This window comes from Mustela nigripes, chromosome 7 (assembly GCF_022355385.1).
Source record: "Mustela nigripes isolate SB6536 chromosome 7, MUSNIG.SB6536, whole genome shotgun sequence".
Classification (NCBI taxonomy): domain Eukaryota; kingdom Metazoa; phylum Chordata; class Mammalia; order Carnivora; family Mustelidae; genus Mustela; species Mustela nigripes.
Window position 1 is genome coordinate 49,569,680 of NC_081563.1, and position 6,812 is coordinate 49,576,491.

The 6,812-nt window shown below is 44.2% G+C and overlaps 1 long non-coding RNA gene across 1 annotated transcript; it reads right to left on the bottom strand.

The window, feature by feature from the left end:
* Window positions 1-1,291: 1,291 nt before the first annotated feature.
* Window positions 1,292-2,352, bottom strand: LOC132022504 (uncharacterized). Its single transcript, XR_009405598.1, has 2 exons — window positions 2,192-2,352; window positions 1,292-1,632 (listed from the first exon to the last, which is right to left on the bottom strand). It is a non-coding gene; the product is annotated as an uncharacterized LOC132022504 (long non-coding RNA).
* Window positions 2,353-6,812: the final 4,460 nt, after the last annotated feature.

The following is a 6,812-nucleotide window of genomic DNA, read 5'->3' on the forward strand; positions in this document are numbered from 1 at the left end:
CCTTCCTTCCTTCCTTCCTTTAAGGTTTAGTTATCTGTTTGAGAGAGAAAGCATGAGCACAGGGAGGAGCGGGGAGAGGGACAAGCAGACTCCACAATGAGCATGGAGCCTGACTCAGGGCTCGATGCCACGACCTGAGCTGAAACCAAGAGTCAAATGTCTAACTGACTGAGCCCCATCAATGCCTAATTTCTGAATCTATTCTTTTAAGAAAGATTTTTACTAAAGCTATCTTAATTTTTTTCTTAAACTTCTTAAGTTCTGAATATAAAAATAAGGAGTGATGAGTAGAAAACTTGAAAAATATGAAAAGATATAAAGAAGAAAATAAAAGCCACCCAGACACAAAATTATTTACCTACATAAAAGAGACATAAGAACATGTTAAATGACACCACCATGGAAAACCATCAGCAAAATCCACCCAGCGGATTTCGTCAGGGAAAAAAAAAAAAAGAAAAGAAAAAACAAGGAACAAAGAATTGCAACATGAGGGCTTTGGATCCCAATTTAAATAAACTTTTAAAATATTATAAGACAATTGAGAACTGTGAACTCTGAATATTTGGTAACCTATGAAATTATTGGTAGTTTCTAAGTGTGACATAGGTACTATGTTTATATTCAAAGAACATTTATTTTAGACTTAGCTACTGGAATATTTATAGATGATATGGAGAGGGAGAAGCATGTGAGGTATGTGGTGAAACAGACTAGTCATGTACTAGTAACTGGTAAAGCTGAGGGAAGGGTGAATTAGGTGCATCAAGCTATTTTCTCTATTTTTATGGATGTTTGAAATTTTCCATCATGAAATGCTTTTTTAAACTTTTTTAGAAAGATTTATGTATTTTTTAAAAATATTTTATTTATTTATTTGACAGACAGAGATCACAAGTAGGCAGAGAGTCAGGCAGAGAAGGGGAAGCAGGCTCGCCGCTGAGCAGAGAGCTCCGTGTGGGGCTCGATCCCAGGACCCTGGCTGGGATCATGACCTGAACTGAAGGCAGAGGCTTTAACCCACTGAGGCACCCAGGTGCCCCTATGTATTGTTTTTAGAGAGAGAGTACGAGCAGGAGAAGAGACAGAGGGAGACACAAAAGGAGAGAGAATCTCAAGCAGACTCCCCACTGAGCATGGAGCCCAACATGGGCCTTGATCCCATGACCCCTGAGATCATGACCTGAGCTAAACCCACTTAACCAACTGAGACATGCAGGGACCTGAAAATGCCTTTTTAAAAAAAAAAAAAAAAAAAAAAAAAAGGACTCATCTATGTAACAACCAAAAAGTCATTAAAAATAAATTTATATTTTTGTCTCAAATTTTCCAATAAAGCACATAAGGAATCACATTCTTTGAAACATGGCAAACATCAGCAGACCTTTATATCTTCTATAGCTCTCACCAACGAAAGCCATGTCTTCCCTCCTACTGACAAGCTCTCTGCCCTTCCTTGGCTCTTCTGTCTTCTTCACCACCTGTCGCTCTTGCTTCCTCCTGCCCTCTTCCTCATCTTCCCTGATCCTTCATGCACATTGTTCTCAGCCCTTTCTATTAGCAAGCAATGAAGGCTTTTGAAGTTCTCAGTGCCGCCTTTAACTCTGCTCAGCTCAACAAAAGCAGGAGCGCCTGGCAGGAAACACAGGAAAACACCCCAGTATATGTTAACATTCTGTTCATTGCCAAATCCTTACATATTCTTAGAAAGCCTGGTTTTTAATGTCTGCAGAATATTGCTCCGTTTACACATGCCATAATATGTGTATCTCATCCTCTAGCATTAGATCTATTGACCCCCCCCCCAGTTGCCAAAGCAATTCAGTCCTCTTCCTCTGTGACTTTCCATAGTACTTGATGCCAGATCTGACCGTTCTTCTGCCTTGAAAAGTCCTTGCATTGGCTTTTGTGATGTCCTCTCAGTCTCCCTCCTCATGGACCAGTCCCTCTTTTGCCTTCTGTGACTTGTCTTTCTCTGGTTCTTCCCCAAAATCCTATCTAGGACCCCCTGGGCTCTCTCTCCTCTTCTCTTTCCTCTGTCCCCCTGCTTCAGTTCTCTCTCTCTTGGCTTCGCTCTGAAGGATTCCCAATCCATACCCTCAGCTGTAACCTCACCAGACCAGCATCTCCCCCACCTGTTACACGCAACCACCAAAATACAGTCCACTGTAGTTCCACCAACGCTACTGACCACGCAAAGGGAGCCATCTTGAACCAGCTCTGCCTGCCTCCTGGCACCCGGCCATGTTGCTGCCATTTCCTTGGGGCTCAGCTTGATGCCTTGGAGTCACTGTCCACTCCTTCCTTCACCCTCCACTTCACCAGGTCACCAAGCCCTGCAGAATCTACTTCTAAAATGTCTCCACAACAATTGCTAATATTCCATTCAAACTGCTCAGTTCAGTATTTGAGTTTTCATCCCCCACTTGCTTTCACTTCCTCCTGTTCTTTCCTTCTCTGTTCGTTCCCTCCAATCCATCTTACCTCCAACCCCCATATTAATCTTCCTAAAGGCTGACTTTCATTGGGTGGCTTCCCTGTTCAATAGTCATCAGCAACCCTCCATTACTTACCAAACTGAGTCCTAACATTCAAGGCACAATTTAAAGTCATCTGCCAAACAACCTTCCCAATCTTCTCACTTCCTTCCATACTACGCATGAGATGGAATTGTGTGACTCTGGAGTCAGACCCCAACTTGGTAGTGCTAAGACCTTGGGTAAATTACCTGAGCCTCTGCTTCCCCATCCACAAAATGGGAGTATCAACAGCACATACCTCATGTGCTATTGGGAGGATGGGATAAAGTACATAAAGCATGATACCATGCATACAGTAGGCTCTTAATAAATGTCAGATATTATTACTTTTATTACATTACTGCAATCAAAATGAGTTGCTTGGTTTCCCAAGTTTTAGTACTTATTTCACATCCCTGTACTTTTGCTTATACCATTCCCTCTGGCTCCATCTTCACCTTCTGAAATCTTTCCTATACCCAGAGGCCCTGCTCAGATGCCATTTTCCTGAAGTTTCCTCGACAACCAGCCATACAAGCTCTCTTGTTGCCCCTCTGAACTTTAAGGCTCTTTGCGTCCAAAACTCTGAGGCATTTACGCTGTGAGCCATGTGATGAGCTGTGTGGTGAGCTGTGTGAATGCATTCTCTCCCTACAAATTAGAGTGGGACTTTGTTTACTTCATATTTAATATACTTGACACAGCCCAGCACATCGTCTTGGCACAGAGCTGAAACTCGGGGAAATGTTCATCAAAAGACAAAGAGGTGGAACTATCCTGTTTCTCAACAATAAACTTTCATCTCGATACCTGTCTATTAAACAAAAATTTATTAAGCATCATATTAATCTTATTAATACATCTTATTAAACCTAGGATTAATGAATATGGTCCCTGCCCTCTTGATACGCACAGCCTAGTTCAGAAGATTATACTTTCAGAAAGAAAACTGAGAACAAGTCAGGGCAATATTTAACAATGTGTTTAATCAACTATAATCAAATTTCATAATGTATAATCTAGACAGTTTCCTGGGTGGTCAAGCTAGGGCAGAGTCTGGAGAATTTAGGTGAGGAGGGGAAGGGAAGAGGCAGAAATCGTCACTGGAAGGTTGAGCTCACTGAAAGGCAGATGAATTTAGCTAGGGAAAGTAGAGGGAGGAGTACTTTTACAGGAGAATAATTACACCTGCTTTCAAGGGGGGGAGGGGGAAGGGCACCGATAAATGAAAAGGAGTGTGCCACCTACTAAGTTAATGACTCTTTGTGCTGGAGTACCAGGAGATAACAATGGATGCCAGCGACAATGTTCACATGTGCCAATTACCATAATTACAAACACCGAAGATTAACATTTACCTGTCAGAAGTCCATGGGAGGAAGGGGTGTCTCCCACACCTGTAGCTGAATAAAAGCAACTGCAATTCCTAGAGAATCAGCTTTGATTAAAGATATTCTGGGTTTCATGCTTTCTCTATTTTGAGATTCTAAATTGCCCTTCAGATTAATATGGTCACACCTCCTTGCTTCAACTACGAGGAGGTATGCCAGAAAGCTAGACTTCCCTTTCAGCCACATATGTTTGGCCTTGCCTAAGTTGTGAGATGTCATTTAAGGAATTTTAGAAAGAACCTCCTGCCCCCAGGGATCTCCCCATGGTGCCTGAAAGAATGCCATGATTTGTGACGCGGTCCTGTCCAGTTCTCTCCTCACAAAGGTAAGTACTGCTGTCGAAGGCCACAATCAGTCTGGAATCTTTTGGTTTGCCTGTGAGGAGTTATTTGTTTGAGGGAAGGAGAAAAGGCATAGAAAGAGGTGGTGACCAGGTCCTTGCATAGCGGAAGTGGGACAAAATAAGCACCACCCTGTCTGGTCTAAAGGGAAAAGCCTCCTGTCCCCAGACTGCACAGACAGACCCAGTTCCACTGACCAGTGCTGGGGCCCGCACAAAGCGAGAAGCCAGCACCCGGGAGCCCACAGCAGCTCAGCCCTTGGCCATGCGCAGAGAGAGGACTCGTCTGTGCCCTGGAGGGACAAGCACGTGGGAGGGCAGCAGACCGCCAGCTTATCCTCTATGGCAGTGGATGGAGCAATAAAAGGTCCATGGGGAGTTAGAGAGGAGAAGGGAGTTGGGGGAAATTGGAAAGGGAGGTGAACCATGAGAGAGTATGGACTCTGAAAAACAATGAGTGTTTTGAAGGGGTGGGGGGTGTGAGGTCAGGGTACCAGGTAGTGGGTATTATAGAGGGCACGGATTGCATGGAGCACTGGGTGAGGTGCAAAAATAATGAATACTGTTATGCTGAAAATAAATTTTAAAAATAATGGAAAAAAAGAGAAAAAAAAAAGGTCCTGTGAAGGGTTAAGGTCCAGCCCCAGTGCCACAGTATGGCCGCCAACAGACTGACAACCTCGGGTGGGGGGGGGGGGGTGAGGGAGGGATACTCCCCCGACCCCTGCACCACCGGGTCCCCGCAAAACCTTTGGCGCTGCTGGGCAGAGGGTGCTGCCCCTGCCCTCCTCGCCTGCCCGGCAGAGCAGCTCCCCTGGGCCCGCGAGGCCTGAGCATGGGGAGTTTCAAGTTCAGCTAGACTGCAGGGGTTGAAAGGAATGACGTGTTTTATCCGAAGTCGGAGTTTATGGGATCCTGTTTCTGTATCTAACCCCATTCTCTTCTGTCTCTAAATGACTCTCTCTGGGCCTCGCAGCGGGATGGCCCTCGTGCTGCCACCTGCAGGTGAAAGGGGGGATTGAGCGAACTGTAGTTGGCAGGCAGGAGTCTTAAGGAGCCCAGGAGAGACCTGATCCAGCCTCCACATATCGTCCAGAGGTTACCCTTTGGTTTGTTTTTTTCCATTTTGCAGATTTGGGAGGATAATGATGATACATATCTGCACAAATGTAATTCAGCGTAGATGTTTATAGGATTGCTGTGCATTTTAAAGGAGACCATGCACTTGAGCCCCGCAGTATAGCACGCTGGGAAAGAGGACCTGGAGGTGCGTTCAGGCTTTGCCACTTGCCAGGTCAGGGAATATGGGATGAGTTACTTCACTTCTCTGTGCCTTGGGTTTCTTATCTATAAAATGATAGTGAAGAGTATCTATTGCATCGGTTATTTATGAGAATTAAATGAAATACTTCTACTACACTTCGACACAGTAAGTGCTCAAATGTTTGTCTTTTACAGTTGAACTTGTTTTTGTTATTTTCAGCATTCTGTTGCCTGGAAAATTCTGGTTTTTAGATTCCCAAATAAACAATGCCATCTGTTTGCTCATCATTTTGCAGTTGTCTTGAGTATACTTGTATATAATCCTTCCATTGCCCTGCGAGTTAGATGTCCTCATCCCATTTTGCAGATGAAGAAACTAAGGCTCAGAGAATTTTAATGACTTGCCCGATGTCACACAGCACGTGGAACCAGGACATACCCAGCTTTCCTCTCCCCAAGACCAGGGTTCTTTTTACTATATCACAGTTGTCATAACTCCTCTAAACGGGAAGAGTATGCATTTGATTTTACAACCCTTTGCCAGTATCTATGCTATGCAGGAAATTTTTCAAGCTATAGCAACTTCCTAAAACCAGGCCTCAGCTTTCAGGTAAACTAAAAAAAAATGCAGTCAAGGCCTTTTCTTGGTAATAAACCTTTTCTCTGTGACTTATCGGTGAACTGGTCTGTTAGGTGCTGCTTTGGGAAGGGAGGATGGAGGGGTGCAGCAGCTTGGGCCTTTGGGGGAGCAGTGTCTTCACCACAATGTGTTAAGCGCCCCCCCCCCGCCTTTGAACTCCTGGGCAGTCATGAAATGATTTATTCCCTCCTCTTTCTTCCCTGACAGACTGTGAGCTCTGTCAAGTGTAAGATGGGGCTAACCTATCAGTTCCCTACTTGTAGAAAAGAAATGCAGAGGAGAAGCTTTTCACTGAAGAGAGTCAGGAAATGAAGACATCTCCTTAGACATTTGATGACAGATTCATCTCAATCTATAGAGAAAGAGATTAGGGATAGTTTTGATCATTTTTGGCCAAACAGCTTTGATGATCTTCCTCTCCTGACTAGTAGCAACAACAACAATAACTAATATTGATCCAGTGACAACCATGAGTAGATGTGATGCACATGAGTTCATTGAGTAACCCTGTGTGCTAAGTACTCTCGTTATCCTCATTTTACCAATAAAGAAGCAGGCTGAAGGAGAGCTTGGGCTTCCCAGCACAATACAACTAGTAAGTAAAGTAGCAGAAGTGGGACTTGAACCCAGGTCGGTTTGACACTGACTCTAACATCTGC